The sequence below is a fragment of the Hyla sarda genome, unplaced genomic scaffold, assembly GCF_029499605.1.
Source record: "Hyla sarda isolate aHylSar1 unplaced genomic scaffold, aHylSar1.hap1 scaffold_1241, whole genome shotgun sequence".
In the NCBI taxonomy this organism is placed as follows: domain Eukaryota; kingdom Metazoa; phylum Chordata; class Amphibia; order Anura; family Hylidae; genus Hyla; species Hyla sarda.
The window spans coordinates 69,673-90,150 of record NW_026607862.1 but is presented as its reverse complement, the minus strand read 5'-3'; the positions used below and the strand labels follow the sequence as shown (position 1 = coordinate 90,150).

Sequence of the window (20,478 nt, the reverse complement as noted above, 5' to 3'; positions counted from 1 at the left end):
AGTAGGCCAGAATGTCAGTCCATGTTGGAGCAGGTTTAGATACAGTCTAAAGTATAGATCTCAAAGTCTGTGCACAGAATTTAGCAAGGGCCTCGCACCTTCTGATGCATCAGGTAGGTGCACAATAGCATAGCCTAACCCTCTGTACTTTGGTCTATATTGATGCGGGACATAGACAGCCAGCTGATGACCAATCCATTAGTGCAATGGATGGCTGGAAGCATTTGTCTTTGCCTTTGCAATACCACAGAAGCAATGCATGGTCAATGTACAGCAATGACACACCTGTGTGAACAGCCAGGAGACCCCCCCCCCCCCATGTTATGTTACATAGTTACATAGTTAGTACGGTCGAAAAAAGACATATGTCCATCAAGTTCAACCAGGGAATTAAGGGGTAGGGGTGTGGCGCGATATTGGGGAAGGGATGAGATTTTATATTTCTTCATAAGCATTAATCTTATTTTGTCAATTAGGAACATTCAGCACCCACCCGCTATCAAGGCAGCTGCCTATCATGTCATGCCCTACCTGCACAGGTGTGCTGGCTACTCAAATGATCCAATTAAGGAGGCCATTTAGTCAGCAGCAGCAGAAGTCCTGTGCCTGGACGCTCCAACAGGGGCCAGACACAAGCAGAAGCAGAAGCAGCAGAAGCAGCAGCAGCAGCACCACCTTTTGTTTTTTGGCTGCAGCAGCAAGGCCCACAGGGCTGGCTAGCTGGCTAGCCAGCAAGCAGGTAGCAATGAAAGTAGGAATCTTTCTTTTTAACCCTGTAAGGGGGTGGTGCACTGTACCCGAAGATACTGCCATATCGGGTCAATGCATAGGGCGACGGAAGCAAGCTTCGAAATCGGCCCCCGTTCTCAAAAATCCATTTAATATATGGTCCCCAGATAGGGGACGTATCAGATATTAAACTGATAAGAACAGATACTACACTTGATCTTAGCCAAAAGGCCGAGAAGCGATAACCGTGAAAGGGGCGGGCCCAACAAGGTCCCCTTCATGGGCACTATCACTGCTTGCTGTCAGGGAGGCTGCCAGACAATTTTCCATGCACACTCTGGGCTGGGGGGCAGTCAACCACCAGTACACACAGCAGAACCTAAACCCATACCATTATTGCTAAGCAGCAAGACAGGGGCCCATTGCACTCCCACGGGGCCTTTTTAAATGCAATCCATAACCCGGATTTGCCAGGAACCCTTCTTACTCCTCCTACTTGCATGTGACACTGGGCTTAGGATCTGCATAGGAAACACACACACAAGCACACACCTACCTTTGTTGCCTGCAGATGCCTCCTTGGCTGTCCCCAAACGGTATCAAACCAACACCCACGGGAAGCTGTAAGCATAGAGGACATGCCTGCACCCCATTGGACTTACCTGTGTGGGTTAAATCCGGGTTATTTGACAACCTATGGCGGTGATGGTTCTGCTCAGGCAGAGCAGTGCTGATGCTCCTCATAAAGCTGTCGCTGCTGTGAAGGTTCTAGGTGACATCACAAATCCCTATGGTTACATACACAACAAAGCTGGGTTGTTGTTGTTTACACTCTGCAAGGCCTGTGGAAGTGAGTGACATCATAGCACTGTAGTTCTGAGGGTTCTAGATGGATGCAACAATCTCCTGTTGCTTCTATGAAGGCCATAATAGACGACATCACCAAACAGCTCCATAGTCACATACACAGCAAAGGAGAGATGTTGTTTACACCTAGTGATGTCAGTGGTATTGAGTGACATCACAGCACAGTGCTAAGGCTCCTGGGCCTGGACACAGCAGCGGCTGCAATATCTCAACGGAGAATACGTTTATATATATGTGTGTGTGTGCGCGTATATATATATATATATATATATATATATATATTTCTCCGCCGAAATCACTTTTAAACCCATTTCCACCTTTTTTTCCCTTCTCTTCCTCTTACTTTTTTTTCACGTTTTTTTACGTTTTTCTCCTTTTCGCCTCTTTTCTGGGCGTATTATTCTTCTTTTTCTTCTTTTTTTTTTGTCTAATGCATACCCCATCAGTGCAGCAATGCTTATTCAATACCGCCAGCAGATGGAGACACTGGGGGATAATTTTCTAAGGATTTATACTGATTTTTCCTGTCTGAATTTGTCGCACAGAAAGTTGCAGGCCAAATATGTGTGACATTTCTGCGACTTTAGCTTCTAGAGCATTTTTACAACATTATACATAGGTGCTGAATACATAAAAAGCGACTGTTCAGCGACAGACAAGTCGCATCGGCTGAAAGTAGGCCAGAATGTCAGTCCATGTTGGAGCAGGTTTAGATACAGTCTAAAGTATAGATCTCAAAGTCTGTGCACAGAATTTAGCAAGGGCCTCGCACCTTCTGATGCATCAGGTAGGTGCACAATAGCATAGCCTAACCCTCTGTACTTTGGTCTATATTGATGCGGGACATAGACAGCCAGCTGATGACCAATCCATTAGTGCAATGGATGGCTGGAAGCATTTGTCTTTGCCTTTGCAATACCACAGAAGCAATGCATGGTCAATGTACAGCAATGACACACCTGTGTGAACAGCCAGGAGACCCCCCCCCCCCCCCCCATGTTATGTTACATAGTTACATAGTTAGTACGGTCGAAAAAAGACATATGTCCATCAAGTTCAACCAGGGAATTAAGGGGTAGGGGTGTGGCGCGATATTGGGGAAGGGATGAGATTTTATATTTCTTCATAAGCATTAATCTTATTTTGTCAATTAGGAACATTCAGCACCCACCCGCTATCAAGGCAGCTGCCTATCATGTCATGCCCTACCTGCACAGGTGTGCTGGCTACTCAAATGATCCAATTAAGGAGGCCATTTAGTCAGCAGCAGCAGAAGTCCTGTGCCTGGACGCTCCAACAGGGGCCAGACACAAGCAGAAGCAGAAGCAGCAGAAGCAGCAGCAGCAGCACCACCTTTTGTTTTTTGGCTGCAGCAGCAAGGCCCACAGGGCTGGCTAGCTGGCTAGCCAGCAAGCAGGTAGCAATGAAAGTAGGAATCTTTCTTTTTAACCCTGTAAGGGGGTGGTGCACTGTACCCGAAGATACTGCCATATCGGGTCAATGCATAGGGCGACGGAAGCAAGCTTCGAAATCGGCCCCCGTTCTCAAAAATCCATTTAATATATGGTCCCCAGATAGGGGACGTATCAGATATTAAACTGATAAGAACAGATACTACACTTGATCTTAGCCAAAAGGCCGAGAAGCGATAACTGTGAAAGGGGCGGGCCCAACAAGGTCCCCTTCATGGGCACTATCACTGCTTGCTGTCAGGGAGGCTGCCAGACAATTTTCCATGCACACTCTGGGCTGGGGGGCAGTCAACCACCAGTACACACAGCAGAACCTAAACCCATACCATTATTGCTAAGCAGCAAGACAGGGGCCCATTGCACTCCCACGGGGCCTTTTTAAATGCAATCCATAACCCGGATTTGCCAGGAACCCTTCTTACTCCTCCTACTTGCATGTGACACTGGGCTTAGGATCTGCATAGGAAACACACACACAAGCACACACCTACCTTTGTTGCCTGCAGATGCCTCCTTGGCTGTCCCCAAACGGTATCAAACCAACACCCACGGGAAGCTGTAAGCATAGAGGACATGCCTGCACCCCATTGGACTTACCTGTGTGGGTTAAATCCGGGTTATTTGACAACCTATGGCGGTGATGGTTCTGCTCAGGCAGAGCAGTGCTGATGCTCCTCATAAAGCTGTCGCTGCTGTGAAGGTTCTAGGTGACATCACAAATCCCTATGGTTACATACACAACAAAGCTGGGTTGTTGTTGTTTACACTCTGCAAGGCCTGTGGAAGTGAGTGACATCATAGCACTGTAGTTCTGAGGGTTCTAGATGGATGCAACAATCTCCTGTTGCTTCTATGAAGGCCATAATAGACGACATCACCAAACAGCTCCATAGTCACATACACAGCAAAGGAGAGATGTTGTTTACACCTAGTGATGTCAGTGGTATTGAGTGACATCACAGCACAGTGCTAAGGCTCCTGGGCCTGGACACAGCAGCGGCTGCAATATCTCAACGGAGAATACGTTTATATATATGTGTGTGTGTGCGCGTATATATATATATATATATATATATATATATATATTTCTCCGCCGAAATCACTTTTAAACCCATTTCCACCTTTTTTTCCCTTCTCTTCCTCTTACTTTTTTTTCACGTTTTTTTACGTTTTTCTCCTTTTCGCCTCTTTTCTGGGCGTATTATTCTTCTTTTTCTTCTTTTTTTTCGTCTAATGCATACCCCATCAGTGCAGCAATGCTTATTCAATACCGCCAGCAGATGGAGACACTGGGGGATAATTTTCTAAGGATTTATACTGATTTTTCCTGTCTGAATTTGTCGCACAGAAAGTTGCAGGCCAAATATGTGTGACATTTCTGCGACTTTAGCTTCTAGAGCATTTTTACAACATTATACATAGGTGCTGAATACATAAAAAGCGACTGTTCAGCGACAGACAAGTCGCATCGGCTGAAAGTAGGCCAGAATGTCAGTCCATGTTGGAGCAGGTTTAGATACAGTCTAAAGTATAGATCTCAAAGTCTGTGCACAGAATTTAGCAAGGGCCTCGCACCTTCTGATGCATCAGGTAGGTGCACAATAGCATAGCCTAACCCTCTGTACTTTGGTCTATATTGATGCGGGACATAGACAGCCAGCTGATGACCAATCCATTAGTGCAATGGATGGCTGGAAGCATTTGTCTTTGCCTTTGCAATACCACAGAAGCAATGCATGGTCAATGTACAGCAATGACACACCTGTGTGAACAGCCAGGAGACCCCCCCCCCCCCCCATGTTATGTTACATAGTTACATAGTTAGTACGGTCGAAAAAAGACATATGTCCATCAAGTTCAACCAGGGAATTAAGGGGTAGGGGTGTGGCGCGATATTGGGGAAGGGATGAGATTTTATATTTCTTCATAAGCATTAATCTTATTTTGTCAATTAGGAACATTCAGCACCCACCCGCTATCAAGGCAGCTGCCTATCATGTCATGCCCTACCTGCACAGGTGTGCTGGCTACTCAAATGATCCAATTAAGGAGGCCATTTAGTCAGCAGCAGCAGAAGTCCTGTGCCTGGACGCTCCAACAGGGGCCAGACACAAGCAGAAGCAGAAGCAGCAGAAGCAGCAGCAGCAGCACCACCTTTTGTTTTTTGGCTGCAGCAGCAAGGCCCACAGGGCTGGCTAGCTGGCTAGCCAGCAAGCAGGTAGCAATGAAAGTAGGAATCTTTCTTTTTAACCCTGTAAGGGGGTGGTGCACTGTACCCGAAGATACTGCCATATCGGGTCAATGCATAGGGCGACGGAAGCAAGCTTCGAAATCGGCCCCCGTTCTCAAAAATCCATTTAATATATGGTCCCCAGATAGGGGACGTATCAGATATTAAACTGATAAGAACAGATACTACACTTGATCTTAGCCAAAAGGCCGAGAAGCGATAACTGTGAAAGGGGCGGGCCCAACAAGGTCCCCTTCATGGGCACTATCACTGCTTGCTGTCAGGGAGGCTGCCAGACAATTTTCCATGCACACTCTGGGCTGGGGGGCAGTCAACCACCAGTACACACAGCAGAACCTAAACCCATACCATTATTGCTAAGCAGCAAGACAGGGGCCCATTGCACTCCCACGGGGCCTTTTTAAATGCAATCCATAACCCGGATTTGCCAGGAACCCTTCTTACTCCTCCTACTTGCATGTGACACTGGGCTTAGGATCTGCATAGGAAACACACACACAAGCACACACCTACCTTTGTTGCCTGCAGATGCCTCCTTGGCTGTCCCCAAACGGTATCAAACCAACACCCACGGGAAGCTGTAAGCATAGAGGACATGCCTGCACCCCATTGGACTTACCTGTGTGGGTTAAATCCGGGTTATTTGACAACCTATGGCGGTGATGGTTCTGCTCAGGCAGAGCAGTGCTGATGCTCCTCATAAAGCTGTCGCTGCTGTGAAGGTTCTAGGTGACATCACAAATCCCTATGGTTACATACACAACAAAGCTGGGTTGTTGTTGTTTACACTCTGCAAGGCCTGTGGAAGTGAGTGACATCATAGCACTGTAGTTCTGAGGGTTCTAGATGGATGCAACAATCTCCTGTTGCTTCTATGAAGGCCATAATAGACGACATCACCAAACAGCTCCATAGTCACATACACAGCAAAGGAGAGATGTTGTTTACACCTAGTGATGTCAGTGGTATTGAGTGACATCACAGCACAGTGCTAAGGCTCCTGGGCCTGGACACAGCAGCGGCTGCAATATCTCAACGGAGAATACGTTTATATATATGTGTGTGTGTGCGCGTATATATATATATATATATATATATATATATATATATATATATATATTTCTCCGCCGAAATCACTTTTAAACCCATTTCCACCTTTTTTTCCCTTCTCTTCCTCTTACTTTTTTTTCACGTTTTTTTACGTTTTTCTCCTTTTCGCCTCTTTTCTGGGCGTATTATTCTTCTTTTTCTTCTTTTTTTTCGTCTAATGCATACCCCATCAGTGCAGCAATGCTTATTCAATACCGCCAGCAGATGGAGACACTGGGGGATAATTTTCTAAGGATTTATACTGATTTTTCCTGTCTGAATTTGTCGCACAGAAAGTTGCAGGCCAAATATGTGTGACATTTCTGCGACTTTAGCTTCTAGAGCATTTTTACAACATTATACATAGGTGCTGAATACATAAAAAGCGACTGTTCAGCGACAGACAAGTCGCATCGGCTGAAAGTAGGCCAGAATGTCAGTCCATGTTGGAGCAGGTTTAGATACAGTCTAAAGTATAGATCTCAAAGTCTGTGCACAGAATTTAGCAAGGGCCTCGCACCTTCTGATGCATCAGGTAGGTGCACAATAGCATAGCCTAACCCTCTGTACTTTGGTCTATATTGATGCGGGACATAGACAGCCAGCTGATGACCAATCCATTAGTGCAATGGATGGCTGGAAGCATTTGTCTTTGCCTTTGCAATACCACAGAAGCAATGCATGGTCAATGTACAGCAATGACACACCTGTGTGAACAGCCAGGAGACCCCCCCCCCCCCCCCCATGTTATGTTACATAGTTACATAGTTAGTACGGTCGAAAAAAGACATATGTCCATCAAGTTCAACCAGGGAATTAAGGGGTAGGGGTGTGGCGCGATATTGGGGAAGGGATGAGATTTTATATTTCTTCATAAGCATTAATCTTATTTTGTCAATTAGGAACATTCAGCACCCACCCGCTATCAAGGCAGCTGCCTATCATGTCATGCCCTACCTGCACAGGTGTGCTGGCTACTCAAATGATCCAATTAAGGAGGCCATTTAGTCAGCAGCAGCAGAAGTCCTGTGCCTGGACGCTCCAACAGGGGCCAGACACAAGCAGAAGCAGAAGCAGCAGAAGCAGCAGCAGCAGCAGCACCACCTTTTGTTTTTTGGCTGCAGCAGCAAGGCCCACAGGGCTGGCTAGCTGGCTAGCCAGCAAGCAGGTAGCAATGAAAGTAGGAATCTTTCTTTTTAACCCTGTAAGGGGGTGGTGCACTGTACCCGAAGATACTGCCATATCGGGTCAATGCATAGGGCGACGGAAGCAAGCTTCGAAATCGGCCCCCGTTCTCAAAAATCCATTTAATATATGGTCCCCAGATAGGGGACGTATCAGATATTAAACTGATAAGAACAGATACTACACTTGATCTTAGCCAAAAGGCCGAGAAGCGATAACCGTGAAAGGGGCGGGCCCAACAAGGTCCCCTTCATGGGCACTATCACTGCTTGCTGTCAGGGAGGCTGCCAGACAATTTTCCATGCACACTCTGGGCTGGGGGGCAGTCAACCACCAGTACACACAGCAGAACCTAAACCCATACCATTATTGCTAAGCAGCAAGACAGGGGCCCATTGCACTCCCACGGGGCCTTTTTAAATGCAATCCATAACCCGGATTTGCCAGGAACCCTTCTTACTCCTCCTACTTGCATGTGACACTGGGCTTAGGATCTGCATAGGAAACACACACACAAGCACACACCTACCTTTGTTGCCTGCAGATGCCTCCTTGGCTGTCCCCAAACGGTATCAAACCAACACCCACGGGAAGCTGTAAGCATAGAGGACATGCCTGCACCCCATTGGACTTACCTGTGTGGGTTAAATCCGGGTTATTTGACAACCTATGGCGGTGATGGTTCTGCTCAGGCAGAGCAGTGCTGATGCTCCTCATAAAGCTGTCGCTGCTGTGAAGGTTCTAGGTGACATCACAAATCCCTATGGTTACATACACAACAAAGCTGGGTTGTTGTTGTTTACACTCTGCAAGGCCTGTGGAAGTGAGTGACATCATAGCACTGTAGTTCTGAGGGTTCTAGATGGATGCAACAATCTCCTGTTGCTTCTATGAAGGCCATAATAGACGACATCACCAAACAGCTCCATAGTCACATACACAGCAAAGGAGAGATGTTGTTTACACCTAGTGATGTCAGTGGTATTGAGTGACATCACAGCACAGTGCTAAGGCTCCTGGGCCTGGACACAGCAGCGGCTGCAATATCTCAACGGAGAATACGTTTATATATATGTGTGTGTGTGCGCGTATATATATATATATATATATATATATATATATATATATATATATTTCTCCGCCGAAATCACTTTTAAACCCATTTCCACCTTTTTTTCCCTTCTCTTCCTCTTACTTTTTTTTCACGTTTTTTTACGTTTTTCTCCTTTTCGCCTCTTTTCTGGGCGTATTATTCTTCTTTTTCTTCTTTTTTTTCGTCTAATGCATACCCCATCAGTGCAGCAATGCTTATTCAATACCGCCAGCAGATGGAGACACTGGGGGATAATTTTCTAAGGATTTATACTGATTTTTCCTGTCTGAATTTGTCGCACAGAAAGTTGCAGGCCAAATATGTGTGACATTTCTGCGACTTTAGCTTCTAGAGCATTTTTACAACATTATACATAGGTGCTGAATACATAAAAAGCGACTGTTCAGCGACAGACAAGTCGCATCGGCTGAAAGTAGGCCAGAATGTCAGTCCATGTTGGAGCAGGTTTAGATACAGTCTAAAGTATAGATCTCAAAGTCTGTGCACAGAATTTAGCAAGGGCCTCGCACCTTCTGATGCATCAGGTAGGTGCACAATAGCATAGCCTAACCCTCTGTACTTTGGTCTATATTGATGCGGGACATAGACAGCCAGCTGATGACCAATCCATTAGTGCAATGGATGGCTGGAAGCATTTGTCTTTGCCTTTGCAATACCACAGAAGCAATGCATGGTCAATGTACAGCAATGACACACCTGTGTGAACAGCCAGGAGACCCCCCCCACCCCCCCCCATGTTATGTTACATAGTTACATAGTTAGTACGGTCGAAAAAAGACATATGTCCATCAAGTTCAACCAGGGAATTAAGGGGTAGGGGTGTGGCGCGATATTGGGGAAGGGATGAGATTTTATATTTCTTCATAAGCATTAATCTTATTTTGTCAATTAGGAACATTCAGCACCCACCCGCTATCAAGGCAGCTGCCTATCATGTCATGCCCTACCTGCACAGGTGTGCTGGCTACTCAAATGATCCAATTAAGGAGGCCATTTAGTCAGCAGCAGCAGAAGTCCTGTGCCTGGACGCTCCAACAGGGGCCAGACACAAGCAGAAGCAGAAGCAGCAGAAGCAGCAGCAGCAGCACCACCTTTTGTTTTTTGGCTGCAGCAGCAAGGCCCACAGGGCTGGCTAGCTGGCTAGCCAGCAAGCAGGTAGCAATGAAAGTAGGAATCTTTCTTTTTAACCCTGTAAGGGGGTGGTGCACTGTACCCGAAGATACTGCCATATCGGGTCAATGCATAGGGCGACGGAAGCAAGCTTCGAAATCGGCCCCCGTTCTCAAAAATCCATTTAATATATGGTCCCCAGATAGGGGACGTATCAGATATTAAACTGATAAGAACAGATACTACACTTGATCTTAGCCAAAAGGCCGAGAAGCGATAACTGTGAAAGGGGCGGGCCCAACAAGGTCCCCTTCATGGGCACTATCACTGCTTGCTGTCAGGGAGGCTGCCAGACAATTTTCCATGCACACTCTGGGCTGGGGGGCAGTCAACCACCAGTACACACAGCAGAACCTAAACCCATACCATTATTGCTAAGCAGCAAGACAGGGGCCCATTGCACTCCCACGGGGCCTTTTTAAATGCAATCCATAACCCGGATTTGCCAGGAACCCTTCTTACTCCTCCTACTTGCATGTGACACTGGGCTTAGGATCTGCATAGGAAACACACACACAAGCACACACCTACCTTTGTTGCCTGCAGATGCCTCCTTGGCTGTCCCCAAACGGTATCAAACCAACACCCACGGGAAGCTGTAAGCATAGAGGACATGCCTGCACCCCATTGGACTTACCTGTGTGGGTTAAATCCGGGTTATTTGACAACCTATGGCGGTGATGGTTCTGCTCAGGCAGAGCAGTGCTGATGCTCCTCATAAAGCTGTCGCTGCTGTGAAGGTTCTAGGTGACATCACAAATCCCTATGGTTACATACACAACAAAGCTGGGTTGTTGTTGTTTACACTCTGCAAGGCCTGTGGAAGTGAGTGACATCATAGCACTGTAGTTCTGAGGGTTCTAGATGGATGCAACAATCTCCTGTTGCTTCTATGAAGGCCATAATAGACGACATCACCAAACAGCTCCATAGTCACATACACAGCAAAGGAGAGATGTTGTTTACACCTAGTGATGTCAGTGGTATTGAGTGACATCACAGCACAGTGCTAAGGCTCCTGGGCCTGGACACAGCAGCGGCTGCAATATCTCAACGGAGAATACGTTTATATATATGTGTGTGTGTGCGCGTATATATATATATATATATATATATATATATATATATATATATATTTCTCCGCCGAAATCACTTTTAAACCCATTTCCACCTTTTTTTCCCTTCTCTTCCTCTTACTTTTTTTTCACGTTTTTTTACGTTTTTCTCCTTTTCGCCTCTTTTCTGGGCGTATTATTCTTCTTTTTCTTCTTTTTTTTCGTCTAATGCATACCCCATCAGTGCAGCAATGCTTATTCAATACCGCCAGCAGATGGAGACACTGGGGGATAATTTTCTAAGGATTTATACTGATTTTTCCTGTCTGAATTTGTCGCACAGAAAGTTGCAGGCCAAATATGTGTGACATTTCTGCGACTTTAGCTTCTAGAGCATTTTTACAACATTATACATAGGTGCTGAATACATAAAAAGCGACTGTTCAGCGACAGACAAGTCGCATCGGCTGAAAGTAGGCCAGAATGTCAGTCCATGTTGGAGCAGGTTTAGATACAGTCTAAAGTATAGATCTCAAAGTCTGTGCACAGAATTTAGCAAGGGCCTCGCACCTTCTGATGCATCAGGTAGGTGCACAATAGCATAGCCTAACCCTCTGTACTTTGGTCTATATTGATGCGGGACATAGACAGCCAGCTGATGACCAATCCATTAGTGCAATGGATGGCTGGAAGCATTTGTCTTTGCCTTTGCAATACCACAGAAGCAATGCATGGTCAATGTACAGCAATGACACACCTGTGTGAACAGCCAGGAGACCCCCCCCCCCCCCATGTTATGTTACATAGTTACATAGTTAGTACGGTCGAAAAAAGACATATGTCCATCAAGTTCAACCAGGGAATTAAGGGGTAGGGGTGTGGCGCGATATTGGGGAAGGGATGAGATTTTATATTTCTTCATAAGCATTAATCTTATTTTGTCAATTAGGAACATTCAGCACCCACCCGCTATCAAGGCAGCTGCCTATCATGTCATGCCCTACCTGCACAGGTGTGCTGGCTACTCAAATGATCCAATTAAGGAGGCCATTTAGTCAGCAGCAGCAGAAGTCCTGTGCCTGGACGCTCCAACAGGGGCCAGACACAAGCAGAAGCAGAAGCAGCAGAAGCAGCAGCAGCAGCACCACCTTTTGTTTTTTGGCTGCAGCAGCAAGGCCCACAGGGCTGGCTAGCTGGCTAGCCAGCAAGCAGGTAGCAATGAAAGTAGGAATCTTTCTTTTTAACCCTGTAAGGGGGTGGTGCACTGTACCCGAAGATACTGCCATATCGGGTCAATGCATAGGGCGACGGAAGCAAGCTTCGAAATCGGCCCCCGTTCTCAAAAATCCATTTAATATATGGTCCCCAGATAGGGGACGTATCAGATATTAAACTGATAAGAACAGATACTACACTTGATCTTAGCCAAAAGGCCGAGAAGCGATAACCGTGAAAGGGGCGGGCCCAACAAGGTCCCCTTCATGGGCACTATCACTGCTTGCTGTCAGGGAGGCTGCCAGACAATTTTCCATGCACACTCTGGGCTGGGGGGCAGTCAACCACCAGTACACACAGCAGAACCTAAACCCATACCATTATTGCTAAGCAGCAAGACAGGGGCCCATTGCACTCCCACGGGGCCTTTTTAAATGCAATCCATAACCCGGATTTGCCAGGAACCCTTCTTACTCCTCCTACTTGCATGTGACACTGGGCTTAGGATCTGCATAGGAAACACACACACAAGCACACACCTACCTTTGTTGCCTGCAGATGCCTCCTTGGCTGTCCCCAAACGGTATCAAACCAACACCCACGGGAAGCTGTAAGCATAGAGGACATGCCTGCACCCCATTGGACTTACCTGTGTGGGTTAAATCCGGGTTATTTGACAACCTATGGCGGTGATGGTTCTGCTCAGGCAGAGCAGTGCTGATGCTCCTCATAAAGCTGTCGCTGCTGTGAAGGTTCTAGGTGACATCACAAATCCCTATGGTTACATACACAACAAAGCTGGGTTGTTGTTGTTTACACTCTGCAAGGCCTGTGGAAGTGAGTGACATCATAGCACTGTAGTTCTGAGGGTTCTAGATGGATGCAACAATCTCCTGTTGCTTCTATGAAGGCCATAATAGACGACATCACCAAACAGCTCCATAGTCACATACACAGCAAAGGAGAGATGTTGTTTACACCTAGTGATGTCAGTGGTATTGAGTGACATCACAGCACAGTGCTAAGGCTCCTGGGCCTGGACACAGCAGCGGCTGCAATATCTCAACGGAGAATACGTTTATATATATGTGTGTGTGTGCGCGTATATATATATATATATATATATATATATATATATATATATTTCTCCGCCGAAATCACTTTTAAACCCATTTCCACCTTTTTTTCCCTTCTCTTCCTCTTACTTTTTTTTCACGTTTTTTTACGTTTTTCTCCTTTTCGCCTCTTTTCTGGGCGTATTATTCTTCTTTTTCTTCTTTTTTTTCGTCTAATGCATACCCCATCAGTGCAGCAATGCTTATTCAATACCGCCAGCAGATGGAGACACTGGGGGATAATTTTCTAAGGATTTATACTGATTTTTCCTGTCTGAATTTGTCGCACAGAAAGTTGCAGGCCAAATATGTGTGACATTTCTGCGACTTTAGCTTCTAGAGCATTTTTACAACATTATACATAGGTGCTGAATACATAAAAAGCGACTGTTCAGCGACAGACAAGTCGCATCGGCTGAAAGTAGGCCAGAATGTCAGTCCATGTTGGAGCAGGTTTAGATACAGTCTAAAGTATAGATCTCAAAGTCTGTGCACAGAATTTAGCAAGGGCCTCGCACCTTCTGATGCATCAGGTAGGTGCACAATAGCATAGCCTAACCCTCTGTACTTTGGTCTATATTGATGCGGGACATAGACAGCCAGCTGATGACCAATCCATTAGTGCAATGGATGGCTGGAAGCATTTGTCTTTGCCTTTGCAATACCACAGAAGCAATGCATGGTCAATGTACAGCAATGACACACCTGTGTGAACAGCCAGGAGACCCCCCCCCCCCCCCCATGTTATGTTACATAGTTACATAGTTAGTACGGTCGAAAAAAGACATATGTCCATCAAGTTCAACCAGGGAATTAAGGGGTAGGGGTGTGGCGCGATATTGGGGAAGGGATGAGATTTTATATTTCTTCATAAGCATTAATCTTATTTTGTCAATTAGGAACATTCAGCACCCACCCGCTATCAAGGCAGCTGCCTATCATGTCATGCCCTACCTGCACAGGTGTGCTGGCTACTCAAATGATCCAATTAAGGAGGCCATTTAGTCAGCAGCAGCAGAAGTCCTGTGCCTGGACGCTCCAACAGGGGCCAGACACAAGCAGAAGCAGAAGCAGCAGAAGCAGCAGCACCACCTTTTGTTTTTTGGCTGCAGCAGCAAGGCCCACAGGGCTGGCTAGCTGGCTAGCCAGCAAGCAGGTAGCAATGAAAGTAGGAATCTTTCTTTTTAACCCTGTAAGGGGGTGGTGCACTGTACCCGAAGATACTGCCATATCGGGTCAATGCATAGGGCGACGGAAGCAAGCTTCGAAATCGGCCCCCGTTCTCAAAAATCCATTTAATATATGGTCCCCAGATAGGGGACGTATCAGATATTAAACTGATAAGAACAGATACTACACTTGATCTTAGCCAAAAGGCCGAGAAGCGATAACCGTGAAAGGGGCGGGCCCAACAAGGTCCCCTTCATGGGCACTATCACTGCTTGCTGTCAGGGAGGCTGCCAGACAATTTTCCATGCACACTCTGGGCTGGGGGGCAGTCAACCACCAGTACACACAGCAGAACCTAAACCCATACCATTATTGCTAAGCAGCAAGACAGGGGCCCATTGCACTCCCACGGGGCCTTTTTAAATGCAATCCATAACCCGGATTTGCCAGGAACCCTTCTTACTCCTCCTACTTGCATGTGACACTGGGCTTAGGATCTGCATAGGAAACACACACACAAGCACACACCTACCTTTGTTGCCTGCAGATGCCTCCTTGGCTGTCCCCAAACGGTATCAAACCAACACCCACGGGAAGCTGTAAGCATAGAGGACATGCCTGCACCCCATTGGACTTACCTGTGTGGGTTAAATCCGGGTTATTTGACAACCTATGGCGGTGATGGTTCTGCTCAGGCAGAGCAGTGCTGATGCTCCTCATAAAGCTGTCGCTGCTGTGAAGGTTCTAGGTGACATCACAAATCCCTATGGTTACATACACAACAAAGCTGGGTTGTTGTTGTTTACACTCTGCAAGGCCTGTGGAAGTGAGTGACATCATAGCACTGTAGTTCTGAGGGTTCTAGATGGATGCAACAATCTCCTGTTGCTTCTATGAAGGCCATAATAGACGACATCACCAAACAGCTCCATAGTCACATACACAGCAAAGGAGAGATGTTGTTTACACCTAGTGATGTCAGTGGTATTGAGTGACATCACAGCACAGTGCTAAGGCTCCTGGGCCTGGACACAGCAGCGGCTGCAATATCTCAACGGAGAATACGTTTATATATATGTGTGTGTGTGCGCGTATATATATATATATATATATATATATATATATATATATATATATATATATATATATTTCTCCGCCGAAATCACTTTTAAACCCATTTCCACCTTTTTTTCCCTTCTCTTCCTCTTACTTTTTTTTCACGTTTTTTTACGTTTTTCTCCTTTTCGCCTCTTTTCTGGGCGTATTATTCTTCTTTTTCTTCTTTTATTTCGTCTAATGCATACCCCATCAGTGCAGCAATGCTTATTCAATACCGCCAGCAGATGGAGACACTGGGGGATAATTTTCTAAGGATTTATACTGATTTTTCCTGTCTGAATTTGTCGCACAGAAAGTTGCAGGCCAAATATGTGTGACATCTCTGCGACTTTAGCTTCTAGAGCATTTTTACAACATTATACATAGGTGCTGAATACATAAAAAGCGACTGTTCAGCGACAGACAAGTCGCATCGGCTGAAAGTAGGCCAGAATGTCAGTCCATGTTGGAGCAGGTTTAGATACAGTCTAAAGTATAGATCTCAAAGTCTGTGCACAGAATTTAGCAAGGGCCTCGCACCTTCTGATGCATCAGGTAGGTGCACAATAGCATAGCCTAACCCTCTGTACTTTGGTCTATATTGATGCGGGACATAGACAGCCAGCTGATGACCAATCCATTAGTGCAATGGATGGCTGGAAGCATTTGTCTTTGCCTTTGCAATACCACAGAAGCAATGCATGGTCAATGTACAGCAATGACACACCTGTGTGAACAGCCAGGAGACCCCCCCCCCCCCCCCATGTTATGTTACATAGTTACATAGTTAGTACGGTCGAAAAAAGACATATGTCCATCAAGTTCAACCAGGGAATTAAGGGGTAGGGGTGTGGCGCGATATTGGGGAAGGGATGAGATTTTATATTTCTTCATAAGCATTAATCTTATTTTGTCAATTAGGAACATTCAGCACCCACCCGCTATCAAGGCAGCTGCCTATCATGTCATGCCCTACCTGCACAGGTGTGCTGGCTACTCAAATGATCCAATTAAGGAGGCCATTTAGTCAGCAGCAGCAGAAGTCCTGTGCCTGGACGCTCCAACAGGGGCCAGACACAAGCAGAAGCAGAAGCAGCAGAAGCAGCAGCAGCAGCACCACCTTTTGTTTTTTGGCTGCAGCAGCAAGGCCCACAGGGCTGGCTAGCTGGCTAGCCAGCAAGCAGGTAGCAATGAAAGTAGGAATCTTTCTTTTTAACCCTGTAAGGGGGTGGTGCACTGTACCCGAAGATCTGCCATATCGGGTCAATGCATAGGGCGACGGAAGCAAGCTTCGAAATCGGCCCCCGTTCTCAAAAATCCATTTAATATATGGTCCCCAGATAGGGGACGTATCAGATATTAAACTGATAAGAACAGATACTACACTTGATCTTAGCCAAAAGGCCGAGAAGCGATAACCGTGAAAGGGGCGGGCCCAACAAGGTCCCCTTCATGGGCACTATCACTGCTTGCTGTCAGGGAGGCTGCCAGACAATTTTCCATGCACACTCTGGGCTGGGGGGCAGTCAACCACCAGTACACACAGCAGAACCTAAACCCATACCATTATTGCTAAGCAGCAAGACAGGGGCCCATTGCACTCCCACGGGGCCTTTTTAAATGCAATCCATAACCCGGATTTGCCAGGAACCCTTCTTACTCCTCCTACTTGCATGTGACACTGGGCTTAGGATCTGCATAGGAAACACACACACAAGCACACACCTACCTTTGTTGCCTGCAGATGCCTCCTTGGCTGTCCCCAAACGGTATCAAACCAACACCCACGGGAAGCTGTAAGCATAGAGGACATGCCTGCACCCCATTGGACTTACCTGTGTGGGTTAAATCCGGGTTATTTGACAACCTATGGCGGTGATGGTTCTGCTCAGGCAGAGCAGTGCTGATGCTCCTCATAAAGCTGTCGCTGCTGTGAAGGTTCTAGGTGACATCACAAATCCCTATGGTTACATACACAACAAAGCTGGGTTGTTGTTGTTTACACTCTGCAAGGCCTGTGGAAGTGAGTGACATCATAGCACTGTAGTTCTGAGGGTTCTAGATGGATGCAACAATCTCCTGTTGCTTCTATGAAGGCCATAATAGACGACATCACCAAACAGCTCCATAGTCACATACACAGCAAAGGAGAGATGTTGTTTACACCTAGTGATGTCAGTGGTATTGAGTGACATCACAGCACAGTGCTAAGGCTCCTGGGCCTGGACACAGCAGCGGCTGCAATATCTCAACGGAGAATACGTTTATATATATGTGTGTGTGTGCGCGTATATATATATATATATATATATATATATTATATATATATATTTCTCCGCCGAAATCACTTTTAAACCCATTTCCACCTTTTTTTCCCTTCTCTTCCTCTTACTTTTTTTTCACGTTTTTTTACGTTTTTCTCCTTTTCGCCTCTTTTCTGGGCGTATTATTCTTCTTTTTCTTCTTTTTTTTCGTCTAATGCATACCCCATCAGTGCAGCAATGCTTATTCAATACCGCCAGCAGATGGAGACACTGGGGGATAATTTTCTAAGGATTTATACTGATTTTTCCTGTCTGAATTTGTCGCACAGAAAGTTGCAGGCCAAATATGTGTGACATTTCTGCGACTTTAGCTTCTAGAGCATTTTTACAACATTATACATAGGTGCTGAATACATAAAAAGCGACTGTTCAGCGACAGACAAGTCGCATCGGCTGAAAGTAGGCCAGAATGTCAGTCCATGTTGGAGCAGGTTTAGATACAGTCTAAAGTATAGATCTCAAAGTCTGTGCACAGAATTTAGCAAGGGCCTCGCACCTTCTGATGCATCAGGTAGGTGCACAATAGCATAGCCTAACCCTCTGTACTTTGGTCTATATTGATGCGGGACATAGACAGCCAGCTGATGACCAATCCATTAGTGCAATGGATGGCTGGAAGCATTTGTCTTTGCCTTTGCAATACCACAGAAGCAATGCATGGTCAATGTACAGCAATGACACACCTGTGTGAACAGCCAGGAGACCCCCCCCCCCCCCCCCATGTTATGTTACATAGTTACATAGTTAGTACGGTCGAAAAAAGACATATGTCCATCAAGTTCAACCAGGGAATTAAGGGGTAGGGGTGTGGCGCGATATTGGGGAAGGGATGAGATTTTATATTTCTTCATAAGCATTAATCTTATTTTGTCAATTAGGAACATTCAGCACCCACCCGCTATCAAGGCAGCTGCCTATCATGTCATGCCCTACCTGCACAGGTGTGCTGGCTACTCAAATGATCCAATTAAGGAGGCCATTTAGTCAGCAGCAGCAGAAGTCCTGTGCCTGGACGCTCCAACAGGGGCCAGACACAAGCAGAAGCAGAAGCAGCAGAAGCAGCAGCACCACCTTTTGTTTTTTGGCTGCAGCAGCAAGGCCCACAGGGCTGGCTAGCTGGCTAGCCAGCAAGCAGGTAGCAATGAAAGTAGGAATCTTTCTTTTTAACCCTGTAAGGGGGTGGTGCACTGTACCCGAAGATACTGCCATATCGGGTCAATGCATAGGGCGACGGAAGCAAGCTTCGAAATCGGCCCCCGTTCTCAAAAATCCATTTAATATATGGTCCCCAGATAGGGGACGTATCAGATATTAAACTGATAAGAACAGATACTACACTTGATCTTAGCCAAAAGGCCGAGAAGCGATAACCGTGAAAGGGGCGGGCCCAACAAGGTCCCCTTCATGGGCACTATCACTGCTTGCTGTCAGGGAGGCTGCCAGACAATTTTCCATGCACACTCTGGGCTGGGGGGCAGTCAACCACCAGTACACACAGCAGAACCTAAACCCATACCATTATTGCTAAGCAGCAAGACAGGGGCCCATTGCACTCCCACGGGGCCTTTTTAAATGCAATCCATAACCCGGATTTGCCAGGAACCCTTCTTACTCCTCCTACTTGCATGTGACACTGGGCTTAGGATCTGCATAGGAAACACACACACAAGCACACACCTACCTTTGTTGCCTGCAGATGCCTCCTTGGCTGTCCCCAAACGGTATCAAACCAACACCCACGGGAAGCTGTAAGCATAGAGGACATGCCTGCACCCCATTGGACTTACCTGTGTGGGTTAAATCCGGGTTATTTGACAACCTATGGCGGTGATGGTTCTGCTCAGGCAGAGCAGTGCTGATGCTCCTCATAAAGCTGTCGCTGCTGTGAAGGTTCTAGGTGACATCACAAATCCCTATGGTTACATACACAACAAAGCTGGGTTGTTGTTGTTTACACTCTGCAAGGCCTGTGGAAGTGAGTGACATCATAGCACTGTAGTTCTGAGGGTTCTAGATGGATGCAACAATCTCCTGTTGCTTCTATGAAGGCCATAATAGACGACATCACCAAACAGCTCCATAGTCACATACACAGCAAAGGAGAGATCTTGTTTACACCTAGTGATGTCAGTGGTATTGAGTGACATCACAGCACAGTGCTAAGGCTCCTGGGCCTGGACACAGCAGCGGCTGCAATATCTCAACGGAGAATACGTTTATATATATGTGTGTGTGTGCGCGTATATATATATATATATATATATATATATATATATATATATATATTTCTCCGCCGAAATCACTTTTAAACCCATTTCCACCTTTTTTTCCCTTCTCTTCCTCTTACTTTTTTTTCACGTTTTTTTACGTTTTTCTCCTTTTCGCCTCTTTTCTGGGCGTATTATTCTTCTTTTTCTTCTTTTATTTCGTCTAATGCATACCCCATCAGTGCAGCAATGCTTATTCAATACCGCCAGCAGATGGAGACACTGGGGGATAATTTTCTAAGGATTTATACTGATTTTTCCTGTCTGAATTTGTCGCACAGAAAGTTGCAGGCCAAATATGTGTGACATCTCTGCGACTTTAGCTTCTAGAGCATTTTTACAACATTATACATAGGT

At 46.1% G+C, this 20,478-nt stretch overlaps 9 non-coding genes across 9 annotated transcripts; all 9 read right to left on the bottom strand.

Moving 5' to 3' along the window:
- Positions 1 to 781: 781 nt before the first annotated feature.
- Positions 782 to 972, bottom strand: LOC130303787 (U2 spliceosomal RNA). The gene has a single exon (XR_008853812.1). It is a non-coding gene; the product is annotated as a U2 spliceosomal RNA (small nuclear RNA).
- A 2,083-nt stretch (positions 973 to 3,055) lies between these two features.
- On the bottom strand, positions 3,056 to 3,246 carry LOC130303786 (U2 spliceosomal RNA). Its single transcript, XR_008853811.1, has one exon. It is a non-coding gene; the product is annotated as a U2 spliceosomal RNA (small nuclear RNA).
- A 2,082-nt stretch (positions 3,247 to 5,328) lies between these two features.
- On the bottom strand, positions 5,329 to 5,519 carry LOC130303785 (U2 spliceosomal RNA). The gene has a single exon (XR_008853810.1). It is a non-coding gene; the product is annotated as a U2 spliceosomal RNA (small nuclear RNA).
- A 2,099-nt stretch (positions 5,520 to 7,618) lies between these two features.
- LOC130303784 (U2 spliceosomal RNA) lies at positions 7,619 to 7,809 on the bottom strand. Its single transcript, XR_008853809.1, has one exon. It is a non-coding gene; the product is annotated as a U2 spliceosomal RNA (small nuclear RNA).
- A 2,095-nt stretch (positions 7,810 to 9,904) lies between these two features.
- LOC130303783 (U2 spliceosomal RNA) lies at positions 9,905 to 10,095 on the bottom strand. Its single transcript, XR_008853807.1, has one exon. It is a non-coding gene; the product is annotated as a U2 spliceosomal RNA (small nuclear RNA).
- A 2,091-nt stretch (positions 10,096 to 12,186) lies between these two features.
- LOC130303782 (U2 spliceosomal RNA) lies at positions 12,187 to 12,377 on the bottom strand. The gene has a single exon (XR_008853806.1). It is a non-coding gene; the product is annotated as a U2 spliceosomal RNA (small nuclear RNA).
- A 2,083-nt stretch (positions 12,378 to 14,460) lies between these two features.
- LOC130303781 (U2 spliceosomal RNA) lies at positions 14,461 to 14,651 on the bottom strand. The gene has a single exon (XR_008853805.1). It is a non-coding gene; the product is annotated as a U2 spliceosomal RNA (small nuclear RNA).
- Positions 14,652 to 16,756: 2,105 nt separating this feature from the next.
- On the bottom strand, positions 16,757 to 16,946 carry LOC130303800 (U2 spliceosomal RNA). The gene has a single exon (XR_008853824.1). It is a non-coding gene; the product is annotated as a U2 spliceosomal RNA (small nuclear RNA).
- Positions 16,947 to 19,031: 2,085 nt separating this feature from the next.
- Positions 19,032 to 19,222, bottom strand: LOC130303780 (U2 spliceosomal RNA). The gene has a single exon (XR_008853804.1). It is a non-coding gene; the product is annotated as a U2 spliceosomal RNA (small nuclear RNA).
- Positions 19,223 to 20,478: the final 1,256 nt, after the last annotated feature.